This window comes from Myotis brandtii, unplaced genomic scaffold (genome assembly GCF_000412655.1).
Source record: "Myotis brandtii unplaced genomic scaffold, ASM41265v1 scaffold504, whole genome shotgun sequence".
In the NCBI taxonomy this organism is placed as follows: domain Eukaryota; kingdom Metazoa; phylum Chordata; class Mammalia; order Chiroptera; family Vespertilionidae; genus Myotis; species Myotis brandtii.
Window position 1 is genome coordinate 2,582,010 of NW_005369217.1, and position 12,318 is coordinate 2,594,327.

A 12,318-nucleotide genomic window follows, 5' to 3' on the forward strand; every position below is an offset into this window, starting at 1 on the left:
GTCACTGGAGCAAGCAAGCCTCCCTGTTCGCTTCAGTGCATGGCTGCCGGCCACCATCTTGGCTGACAGTTAATTTGCATAAGGATATGCTGATTAGCCAATGGGAAGGGTAGTGGTCGTACGCTAATTACCATGTTTCTCTTTTATTAGTGTAGATGTTGGCAAAGATATGGAAAAAAATGGAAACTCTCATATACTGCTGGTGGGAATGCAAAATGGTACAGCCACTTTGAAATACAATTTGGCACTTTCTCAAAATGCTAAACATAGTTACCATATGGCCCAGCAATTTCACTCCTAGGTATATAGGCGAAAGAAATGAAATATGTCCACACAAAACTTGTACACAAATGTTTTTAGCAACATTATTTATGACTAGTAGCCCATCACACGATGCGCGCAATAGGCCTCCCTCCGCGTACGCAGGAGCGGGCGGGAACTGCAGGGTGCCGCTGGGAGCTGCGCTGCTTCCACGGGAGCCGTGCGGCTTCCCTGCATCTCCCTGTCTGTCTGCTCTGCCTCTGGGGGGCCGGCCCCAGCCGGGGCGTGGCGGCTTGCTGACTCCCCATCTCTGTCTCGGTCTCTGCTCCGGGCCTCACCTGCTTGCGCAACCTCCTTCTATCCGGTCCTGACCAGTTATGGTGTCCCTGCCTAATTTGCATATTTCCTCTTTTTTATATATATAGATAGCTAAAGAATGGAAACAACTCAGGTGTCTTTCAACTGATAAATGGATAAACAAAAGGTGGTTTACTCATACAGTGGAATATTATTTTGCAATATAAAGACTAGAATACTGATAAATTCTATAACATGGATGAACCTCAAAAACATCATGGTAAGTAAAAAAAGCCAGTCACAAAGACCATACATTGTATAACTCCTTTTATATAAAATGTCCAGAATAGGCAAATCTATAGAAATGGAATGTTGATTAGTAGTTACCTAGGGTGGAGGTAGAGGGCAAGTGGCAGGGGAGAATGGAGAATGACTGTTCAGGTGTATAGGATTTTATTTGGGGATGATGGAAATGTTCTAAAATTAGATTATGGTGACGGTTGCAACATACTAAATATATGAATACCGACCAAGTTATGTAATTTAAATGTCTAAACTTTGTGGTATGTGAGTAATATCTCAATAAAGCTGTTTTTAAAAACTTTAGCAGCAATATCACAGCATTCCACAAGATGAGGATGTCATATCATGAAAGTTGTCTTTTTTTTTATTTAACCCTCCATAAAATAAAATGCTGTACTCCTTTTGGAGAAGAAATTGTGGAATTCGTCATTGAAAATATAAAGAAAATTAAAATATTTTGTTTCTAAGGTTGTAAGAAACAAAACAAATTTTGGAAATATTTATTCATTTCCTAAAAATGTAGCATGTGTGTGTTTTTTAACAAATGAGGACAAAATTAATGAAACTTAGTTTTGTGCCTCGGGACTTTCACAAACCTTAATGATAGTTTTGGTCTGTCTTTCCGTGGCATGTAAGTCTTTCTGTCTCCGACCTGTAGGCCAGGTAAGCACTGTGTCTAGACTTCCCAACCAAGGTTCTCTCCTTTTTGCACATTCTCTTCTTCCTCAGTTGGTGTTTGGTCCCTGCCCCTCAACTAACTTTTGATAAAACAATAGTCCCTCTTCCCTCTGCCTAATAAGTCAGTTTTAGGCTTACTAGGAGTGGTTAAGGCTGATGGAGGGAGATTTACCTATTAATCATTTTACCTATTAAATTAATTTAAATGAAAAGGTTTTCCTATTAAATAAATTTAAGTGGGAGTTTTTCTGTAGATTTTATTTATCCCCACCATTCCTGGCTTGGGTTGCCCTATGGCCAGACACTGCCTGGACTCTCCTTTAACTGTTAGCTCCCTTTGCCTTTATGGCCCCTCTCACAAAGGGGCTCGTGCCCGGGTACTAGCTCATTTTCTTTCAGATTGTGGAATCCTGGGAGGACCCAGGACAGCTTTAAACTCCTCATAGTGTTTTGGGATACATAAGAGCTTAGTAATCATTTATTGAATGAATAATTCTGGGCTGATAGAACTTAAGGACGTGAGCCCTATCTGGTGTGGCTCAGTGGTTGAGCGTCAACCCATGAACCAAGAGGTCACCAGTTCAATTCCCAGTCAGGGCACGTGCCTGGCTTAGGGGCTTAATCTCCAGTATGGGGTGTGCAGGAGGCAGCTGATTGATGATATTTCTCTCTCATTGATGTTTCTATCTCACTATCCCTCTCCCTCCCTCTCTCTCTCTCTCTCTCTCTCTCTCTCAAAGCAAACAAAAGAACTTAAATATGTGAGCTACAGAAAAACAATTTCTACATGTTTTATTATTTAATGTCTGCTAAAAGAATTTTACACAACCAGCTGAGAGAAATGTATACTGCATACTGTTCGATCATGACATAAGCAAAGAACTTAAATATGGGAGCTACAGAAAAACAATTTCTACATGTTTTATTATTTAATGTCTGCTAAAAGAATTTTACACAACCAGCTGAGAGAAATGTATACTGCATACTGTTCGATCATGACATAAGCCTACAAGCATGCTAACATGGCATTAAAGTACATGATTTAAACCACAAGAGTGAAAATAACGTTTGGCTTTTTTCCTGCCGGCCTTTATAAAATTCGTCAGTGCAGACTCTCCCAAAGGCACCTCAGGAATGTGAGTTCCGGATGTCTTTTTTGGGTTTTGTTGGTAGGGTTGATGAAAGCCATCAGTCCTGTCAAGTGGTTTGAGGGAGAGGGAGATAAATCTAATCCAGAGCCATGCACAGACTTGTAAAACAAAAGTTGTGCTTTCTAATGTCTTGTTCTGTACTATAGCTTGACTTGAGTTGGCTATGAAGAATGTAAGTGATTCTTCTCAAGTCCCTGAGTTTTTTGGTGGTTGTTAGAACTAGGATGTGGAATTTATCATAACAGTAGAAGACAAAAGTTTAATTTTCATTTAACAAATTAAGTTTTAGAGATTAAAGAATGAGCATGTGAGTGGATGTGTTGTAAATGAAACCTTCTTCTCAATGCTGGTGGCCAACTTGAGAGGAGCAAGAAGCTGCAGGCCTGGCCACACTGACATTCAGCTTCCCGTGCGTAGCTCTGGGGGCCTGTTCCTCTACTCTGGCCACATGCCATTGTTTTCAAGGAGGAAGAGCCATGCTCCAAAAGTCTGGTGACCTAAATTTGAGACTTGGCTCTGCCTTTGACTTTGGATGGGTCTTAGCCTAGGGCAGTGGTCGGCAAACTCATTAGTCATCAGAGCCAAATATCAACAGTACTTCTTCAAAATAGACTCGCCCAGGCCGAAAACTGACTTCTGTGCATGGGCCACAAAGTTTCAATCGCACTGTACGTGCGCCTGCACGTGGTATTTTGTGGAAGAGCCACACTCAAGGGGCCAAAGAGCCGCATGTGGCTCGTGAGCCGCGGTTTGCCGACCACGGGCCTAGGGCATCCAGTCTCCTAGGCGGCACTTTGATATTTGTGTGTCAGTTTTAGTTGTCACAGTTATGGGTGTTACATTATTTGTGATTTGATTTCATTTCAGGATAATAAAGGTGACATAAATATTAATTATAAAAAGAGAGCAGTGGGTTTTTATTTATTTGTGTAACATTCTATTATATTGTACATGAGATACCATGCTGTAAGGACACGGGGGCTCAAGTATGTACAGTACATAGCCAGGATAAACCCAAGGGGGAAGGGAAACCATGGAACAGGACAGTTTACATACATGTACACATCAATGGTATTGTCCATTGAATTCGATTTACCACGTGGTTTGCTGTACTTTTACAGGCTAACATACACCCAATCATTTCTTTTTTTCCCCCACACAAAGCTCTACTTCTGTATAAAGTAGAAAAGGATGGTGGTAAAAAAAAAACTTCTTCAAGCCCCAACAATTGTTTCCCAAATACCACTGTCTGAACACCTCTGCCCTCCCAGCCGCATCTAGCAGCCGCACTCCTGAGCGCCCGTGCCCTGCGAGCGGCGGGGCGAGCTCAGCTGTCTCAAGGCTGCATTTCCATACTGGATGCCTGAGCCCATCTTTTCTGGGTTCACCTCACCTGATTTGATTTTTTGTTAAGTTTTCCTTGCACACTGAACAAAGGCCTCTTCCACATTCTCCCCCGTCAGTGCACTTTTTCCAAAAACATCAGTTCATTTTCTTGAGCAAATCTGGAGGCTTCTAAGAAAGTCACTTCCCGGTTTGCGTCCAGGTCCATTTTGTTCCACAGAGGATGATCAGTTTCCAAAAACATCAGTTCATTTTCTTGAGCAAATCCGGAGGCTTCTAAGAAAGTCACTTCCCGGTCTGCGTCCAGGTCCATTTTGTTCCACAGAGGATGATCACGATGTTCTGACTGGCGAGCATTCTGGCATCTGTTAACCAATTAGTAAGCGCGTTGTAGGATTCCCGGCTGGTGATGTCATAAACGAGCAGGGCCCCGGCGGCGCCTCTGTAGTAGCTTCCGGTCATCACAGACCTGAATCGCTCTTGGCCAGCTGTATCCCATATCTGCAACTTCACGTATTTACCACCAACATTTATTGTCTTTGAACCAAATTCCACTCCTATGCTATGATTGGAGTCATCTTTGAATTTTTTTTTTTTTTTTACAATAAACTGATGAAGCAGGCACGACCGGTATGATTGGAGTCATCTTTGAATTTTTTTTTATTTTATTTTTTTTTTTACAATAAACTGATGAAGCAGGCACGACTTGCCAGTTCCTGTATTTCCAATAACCAGGAACTTAAACAAGAAATTGTAGGTCTCGGAGATGGCCTTCTGCGACATCTTGAGAGCAGCACCGCCTCTCGCAGGTCATGGCTGCAGCGCCGGCCACGAGAGCAGTGGGTTTTTAGCTTTGGCACTGAAAACCACTTGAGTAGATCATTGGGCTCTCTGCGCCTTAATTTACCTGTAACTTCTTTTGAAATGAAGAGAATGCCTGCCCTACTTTTCTCAGAATTATTTTGAAGATCAAATGTGGAAATAATGTGAATCTGAATCTCTGAGTGTGTTTCCTCAACTGCAAAATGGAGATAATGCCAGCTTAGCTTGTTCTTTGTAAGAATTAACTACGGTCACATATGTAAATGCTTGGTAGATGGTAAAACAATAATGTGTCTACCACCAATTAATTATTTAATCCTGAAGTCCTGCCATTAACTCTGTTGCCTAGCCAGCTGTCTTATTGTTGACTGCATTATTTGGTGATGTTCCATCTTTCATCCCAGACCTCACTGCGCTCTCTCTCTCTGAGCCCTTCCTGGAATTTTTTTCCATCTTCTCTGTTTGTCCCAGTCTGCTCTGTCCTAAACATTTCTTTCATCTAACCTCACACAGGGCCCAGTGGGAAGTGTCTTTGCCTTCTGTTAGTCTCTTGTTCATTTACTTCTTGGAACAGTTGGTTCTCTCTCCATGCACATGTATTTTATTGCTCCCTGCAATGTAAGCCACTGGACCTCAGCACAGGGCTGTGCAGTTGGTAAATACTCAGTGGTTGCTTGTTGATTTTTCACACCCAAGAGACATTCTTTAGAATGAAACAAGTCAGCAAACTTAAACTTGTCCTTCCTTAAATATACATAACCACCTAAGCAATAAAGCTAAATAGTTACAGGCATACCTCAGAGATATTGGGACTCTGGTTCCAGGCCCCCACAAATAAAGTGAACATTGCAATAAAGCAAGTCACACACAGTTTTTTGGTTCATATAAAAATTATTTTTACATTATACTTTAGTCTATTACATGTGCAATAGCATTATGTCTAAAGAAAAGATTGTACATGCCTTAATTTTAAAAATACTTGATGGCTAAGAAATACTAGCCATCATCTGGGCCTTCATCAGGTCGTAATCCTTTTGCTGGTGTTGGACTTGCCTTCATCTTGCTGGCTGCTGACTGGTCAGGGTGGTGGTTGCTGAAAGGTGGGGTAGCTGTGGCAGTTTCTTAAAATAAGACAACCATGAATTTTGCCACATCGATTAACTCTTTCACAAAGGATTCCTGTAGCAGGTGATGCTCCTTTATAACATTTAATCCACACTAGAACTTTTTCCATATTAGGAGTCAATCCTCTCAAACCCTGCTTTATCAACTAAGTTTATGTAGTATCCTAACTCCTTTGTTGTCATTTCAGCAATCCTCACAGCATCTTCATCAGGAGTAATTTCCATCTCATGCAAGAAACCACTTTCTTGGCTCATTCATAAGAAGCAACTCCTCATTCATTCAAGTTTTATCATGAGATTGCAGCACTTGAGTCACATTCAGGCTCCACTTCTAATTCACTTGCTCTTTCCTCCACATCTATAGTTACTTCCTTCAACTGAACCCCTCAACGTCATTCATGAGGGTTGGAATCGACTTCCTCCAAACTCCTGTTAATGTTGATATTTTTACCTCTTCCCATGAATCATGAATGTTTTTAATGGCATTCAAAATTATTAATCCTTTCCAGAAAGTTTTCAATTTAATTTGCCCAGATCCATCAGAGGCAGTGGTAGCCTTAAAAAATGCTATTTCTTAAATAATGAGACTTGAAAGTAAAAATTACTTCCTGATTCATGGGGTACAGAATGGATGTTGTATCAGCAGGCATGAGAGCAACATTAACCTCGTATATTTCCATCAGAGCTCTTGGGTGACCAAGTCCATTGTCAATGAGCCATAATATTTTGAAAGGATTATTTTTCTCTGAGCAGTAGGTCTCAACAATAGACTTAACATATTCAGTAAACCGTGTGTAAACAGATGTGCTGTCATCCAGACTTTGTAGTTCCATTTACAGAGCACAGGCAGAGTAAATTTAGTGTAATTCTTAAGGGCTCAAGGATTTTTGAAATAGTAAATGAGCATTGGCTTGGACTTACAAGTCACTAGCTGTAATAGCCCCTAACAAGAGAGTCAGCCTGTCCTTTGAAGCTCTGAAGGCAGGATTGACCCGCTTCTCTCTATCCACAAAAGTCCTAGATGGCATCTTCCTCCGATATGAGGCTGTTTAATCTACATTGAAAATATGCTGTTTAGTGTAGCCACCTTTCATTAGTTATCTTAGCTAGATCTGGATCACTTGCTGCAGCTTCTACACCAGCACTTGCTGCTTCACCTTGCACTTTTATGTAATGGGTTGGCTTCTTCCTCAAACCTCGTGAATCAACTTTTGCTATTTTCAAACTTTTCTTCTGCAGCTTCCTCACCTCTCTCAGCCCCCATAGAATTGAAGAGAGGCTTTGGCTGAGGGGAATGCTGGAGCTGGTTTGATCTTCTCTCCAGACTACTAAAGCTTTCTTCATTCCAGCAATAAGGCTGTTTCATTTTTTTATCATTTGTGTGTTCACCGGAGTATTCACTTGAACACGTAGAGGCATTGTGGGGTTATTCATTGGCCTAATTTCAATATTTTTGTGTCTCAGGGAATAGGGAGGCCTGAAAAGAGGGAGCGAGACAAGGAATGCAAGTCAGTGCAGCAGTCAGAACACACAACGTTTCTTAAGTTCGCCATCTTCTGTGGGTGGGTTTTGTGGCACCCCAAAACAGTTACAATAATAACATCAAAGATCATTGATCACAGATCAGCATGACACATATAATAATCATGAAAAAGTTGGAAATACTGCAAGAACTACCAAAACGTGACAAAGACATGAAATGAAGTGAGCAGATATTGTTGGAAAAATGGTGTCGATAGATTTGCTCAATGCATGGTTGCTACAAACCTTTACTTTATTAAAAAGAAAAAGGAAAAGAAAAAAAAACCAAAAAACAAAAACCCCACAGTATCTGCATAGTGCCGTAAAGCAAAAAGCAATAAAATGAGATATATCTGTAGAGACTTTTAGAATAGGAAAGATCCTTAGGGAATTAGTATTTATTACATATAATCGGTGCTTTATATCCTTTTTCATAATAACATTAAAAGGTAAGTATGGTTGCCCACATTTTATAAACAAGCAAGCTGAGACTCAGAAATGTTAAATAACTTGCCCCAGGTCATTCATCTAGAAGAAGTAGAAGGGCAATTAAATCTGTCTCTTTGTCTTCAAAACCCATGTTTCACTATTTTATTCTGCCTCTTAAGGGAAATGAAGTTTTGGTCATCACCAGAAAATAGCATTTGAGGTAAGAAATCTGAGTCAATATTAAGTTAAAAAGGAAAAGGCATGAGTGAGGTGGGGACATCTAGCAACAAGTATTAGAGGGCCAGCATCTAATGCCAAACTGGTGTTTGCCAGAATACTACAGAAGGGGGAGGGGCTTCATCCTCAAACCTCATGAGAAAACCCAGAAAAACATAGACTGCAGCAAGCCGGTTTAAATAACATAGTGGTAAGTGGACAGCCTCTGGGATCAGACCGTGAATTTGGGCCTCAGATCTCCAGCTTTTCCCCCTATGGAATTTGGGGCAACTTCTTTACTTACCCTCTCTGTGCCTCAGTTTCTGCACTTGTAAAATATGGTGATGATAATAGAACCTACCCCTTGGGGTAATTGTGAAAAGACTTAGAACAAAGCCTGGCACATAATAAGGGTTCAATAAGTGTAGGTTGTTATTATTACTGTTGTTATTAAGGCTAAGGAAAGTAGTGCACAGAGAACTTCGAACATTCCTACTGCTTGGCAAGGTCCAGAAGCTGATGGCCTGGGATCAGCCTCAGAAGCCTTGTGGGTGTGCGACCATGCCCTTCCTAACTCCCCCGCAGGTCCTGGTAAGGTTCCCCGTGCATGTATACCTGGCATTGTGTCCAGTGAAGGCTAACTTCAGGCCCAGGCCTGTAATGTGATAATAATATTCTTTGACTAAGAGACAGGCTTATGTTGCTAAGTTGTTTTGTTATTAAAAGTAAATAGCAACACACTCTCTTCTTCCCCCAAGAATTCAGAATAAATTGACTTTCTAGGACAGATTTGTAACTATGTGCTAAATCCTTCACACTGTCTGCAAGTCTCAGTGAAGCCCCAGAGAGGATGAATAGTTCATGAAGGTTTTCTGTTTGCTGATTGGACCCTTCACAAAGTTGGGCTTGCCTGCTTTTAGAAAAGTGCTTCACTTATTAATTAGGTAAGGCTACTTGGGCCTAAAGGTCCCCGATGAGATGTGGAAAGTGTTAAAGGTCTAGATCTGGAAGGGAAATTTCAGCCTGTTTCTGGCCTCAGTGCTATGGGCTCTGGGCAACCTTGGGCAGTAGCTTCCCCACTAGAAAAGGAGAGCCCAAGATGGTCATCTAACCGGTTGGTGTTTGGGTATGTAATGTGGGAAATGGCAATTATTCTTTCATCAGCTTCTTTGTAAGTACCTTGTAATACCTATGTGATTGTTTTACTCTTCATAAAGGCCTTAGAGCTGTGTTGCTGGACTTGGGCCTAGAGTGCTGCTGGTCATGAAATGATATTGCTCCGTGGCTTGTGGCTTGTGGCATGCAGCTTAAGAGATGATAGTCCTGTGAGGATGATTTCCCACCCTTTGCTGCAGAGAGGGTCCTCACCAACCTTTACGCCTGTCCCGGGCTCCCTTTCTCTAGAATTCTAGGAAGCCTACAGTGGCACCTCTGTGCCTAATTGCTGTGACTTGGAAAAACTGCTTTTGGAAAGGGCTATTGCTGTTCCCCCCGCCCACCCCCCCCCAAATATATATATATATATACACTCACATACACACAAAATGTAGTCTCAGAAAAGTAGGAATGAAAGAGCTATGGGAAATCACTGCTACATCTGCTTGTCAGGTCTTGGCACATCTGGAAATGCTGCTGGTGTTCAGGTGATAGCTCCTGTTAGTGTTTTCCCCTGCCAGCTAAGGGCAGGGCCTTCCTCTTGCCCTGGAGACAAAGAATGGGTAGTCAGGGAGGTGGAGAGAGGGAGAGGAGATACAGTGGCTCGCCATCTGTTCTCCAAACAGAGCTCAAGAGGATCTTTCGTAAACCATACATCCAGATGCAGAAAATGAACAAACATTCTGTTTTTATTCCTAAAGGTCAACTTCAGTCGTGAATTAATAATAGCTGACATTCATTGAACTCTTACATTTCTCATTAAATCCTCACTAGGAAATTGCTAGTACCCCCATCTTTACAAAAAGGAAATGAAATCTGAGGAAAATGAACTTTCTCATGGTGTCACAGCTACTAAGAGATGGCACTAACATTTGAACCCAGGTCCAACTGCAATGTCATCCATTTAGCCACAATGCTTGGCTGTCCCTTGGTTTTGCATTCTACATTTTTCTGTAACTCCATAGTACAAATGCTGTCTGCAATATAGTGAGACTATTTATTTCACGGTTTGTATTTTGCATTGGTGAAGTCATGTAAATTGATTTTTTTTAATATTCAGCAGGGCTCTGGTGCCCTCTGAGTCACCCATTGAGTGTGTTGCTTGTGGAGGTAGTTGGGTGGTGGTGCTTCAACATGGTCTGAAGCTGTCCGCTGGATGCCCTGTTTCCGGGGACTCCCAGGAAGTGCAGGCAAAGGTCAGCCACTGCCTGTGTTCTGCCTGGAGCCACCCAGATGAATTACAAAGTGATCTGCAGATAGCTGCTTCTTGTGCTGGGCTTGGAGGTACCCAGGGGAGGTCAAGCTCTGAACTAAGGCCAGCTGCTGCTAGTGCCAGGCTTGGAGCCTCTGAGTGAAAGGTATGGGGCTCACAGAGGCTAGATGCCGCTTGTTTGAGAGATTTTAGGAAAATCTGAAGCATGAGCCAAGACAGGCCATTCCTATAGGAAAGCCCCTGGAAACAGCTTGGGTGGGCCTGAAAGTTGGGTGGGGTGGGGTCTCAAGGAATCACCAGGGCAGAGCAAACAGTGTGCGCCAGGTTGATGGAGACTCAGATACGGTGTCTACCTGCTGGCTCTGTCTGGGAGTCGGTGGGAGGGCTCAGCAAAGGAACAGTGGCCTCTGCCAGCACTTTTGTCTGGGAGAAAGATGCCTCTCGAGCTCTTGCTCTGGTGCCAAACAATTCACTTCCTACCTGTATGTCCCTGTTGCCTTTCGAACTGCTGCCCCCATGCTGGAGCTCAGAGGGAGTGAGTACAAGTAAATCCGTGTGTGGGCACTTTAAGAGGAACTGCCTGGAACTACAGCACCCTCAACCTCCCTCAGCCTAAACCTCCCTCAGCCTCAACCTCCCTCAGCCTCAATCCCCACTGCTTTTTACAGCCAGAAGTTATGGGGACTTCTCTTCCTGGCACTGAAACCCTGTGCTGGGGGGCCTGGTGTGGGACTGGCAGCACTCACCTCCACAGCTAAGAATCCCTCCCAATTTTTAAAAAATATGTTTTTATTGATTTTAGAGAGGAAGGGAGAGAGAAATAGAAACATCAATGAAATGCACACCCCCTACTGGGGATCAAGCTCGAAACCTTGTCATGTTCCCTGACCAGGAATGAAACCAGTGATCTCTTGGTTCCTGGGTCAGTGCTCAACCTCTAAGCACACCAGCCGGGCTCTCTCCCAATTTTTATCCACCACACATGGGTATGGGACCAGCCTGTTCCATGTTTCTGCCCCTCCTACTAGTCTCCATATGGCTTCTTCTTTAATTTCATAGTTGTAGGACTTCCATTCCTCTTGATTTTCAGACAGAATGATGGCTGTTCTGTAGTTTAGTTATAATTTTGATATGGTTATGGAAGGAGGCGAGTACCCCATTTGCCTACACCATCATCTGGAACTCCCACTTCTTTTTTTGAAATGCAAATCTTTTTCTCTAGATAGGTTCATTGCAATCCATTCTTATTTCCACTTGGAGGAATAGTGATGGTTTTAAAATATCCATAAATTCTCTTTCATTTAAAAGGTGAAGACTGTTTTCCTTCCCCTTGAGTGTGAACTCTGCTTGACAACTCACTTCAAATTAACAGAAAACCCTAAACATCATATTAGAAGTGGACCTTTAGGCCCACGCAGCCTTACCCAATTAACAAAAAATTGAGGAAGTGATGGTGTTAATCCTTGGAGACTAGGTCATAAAAGGCTTTGTGGCTTCTGTTTTGGTCTCCTTTGGATTACTGTTCTGGGGAAAGCCAACTGCCATTGTCATAAGGATGTTGAATCCTATGGAGAGGCTCACATGGCAAGGAAACAGAGGCTTCCTGCCAGCAGCCATGAGTGAGCCACCCTGGAAATACCTCTTCCAGCCCAGCCAAGCCTTCAGATGAGCACAGCCCCAGCTGGAATCTTGACCCACAGAAACTGAGATAATAAATATTTGTTGTTTTAGACCACAAAATTTTGGAGTAACTTGTTATGTAGCAACAAATGATCCGTATAACTGTGCACCTAATTTTCAAGTG

At 42.5% G+C, this 12,318-nt stretch overlaps 1 protein-coding gene and 1 pseudogene across 1 annotated transcript in view; one reads left to right on the top strand and one right to left on the bottom strand.

Moving 5' to 3' along the window:
• TMCC3 (transmembrane and coiled-coil domain family 3) overlaps nucleotides 1–12,318 on the top strand; it is a 219,873-nt gene that overhangs the window by 14,500 nt on the left and 193,055 nt on the right. The window lies entirely within an intron of this gene.
• Nucleotides 3,622–4,897, bottom strand: LOC102258645 (annotated as a pseudogene).